General features: G+C 51.5%; 1 long non-coding RNA gene across 1 annotated transcript in view; it reads left to right on the forward strand.

The window, feature by feature from the left end:
- Positions 1 to 42: 42 nt before the first annotated feature.
- Positions 43 to 441, forward strand: part of LOC104862169 — a 4,771-nt gene continuing 4,372 nt past the window's right edge. Inside the window, exon 1 of the long non-coding RNA XR_780214.2 lies at positions 43 to 119. This is a non-coding gene — a long non-coding RNA (uncharacterized LOC104862169). The remainder of the gene's footprint in view (positions 120 to 441) is intronic.

A 441-nucleotide genomic window follows, 5' to 3' on the forward strand; every position in this document is an offset into this window, starting at 1 on the left:
GCGCCAGGGCGAGAGGAGCGGCGCCCCGCGGCTTCCTCGCGGTCTTGAGTGGAAAGAGGACCGACGTCCTTCCGCTCGCTGGGCTGGAGAAGTGTGGCGTGGAGAAGACGCGCTCCATCGTAAGTGTAAGGCTTCCCGGAGATTTCGCAATGGCAATGACTGACAAGCGCCTGTTTTGACTCCGCCTGTTGTCGCAGTTAAATTTCTGCAGATTGGTGAACTGCTTTCCTGGCCCTGTGCCGCACCCTTTTTTTTTTCAGTTGCGTTTATTGGTACGTTTTAGGGATACAGTACAGTGACATTCATTGTTGGGATCTTGTACCTTCACATGACAGGTCTTGGTTCTCATTTTTTCCCCTTACCCTGCCCCCCTTCACCCCCTCCTCCCCTCCCCATTTACAAACACTTTATTTCCATCTTTTCATTTTCTCACATTTTTTT

This window comes from Fukomys damarensis, unplaced genomic scaffold (genome assembly GCF_012274545.1).
Source record: "Fukomys damarensis isolate Sample0158 unplaced genomic scaffold, DMR_v1.0_HiC HiC_scaffold_18, whole genome shotgun sequence".
NCBI classification, from domain to species: Eukaryota; Metazoa; Chordata; class Mammalia; order Rodentia; family Bathyergidae; genus Fukomys; species Fukomys damarensis.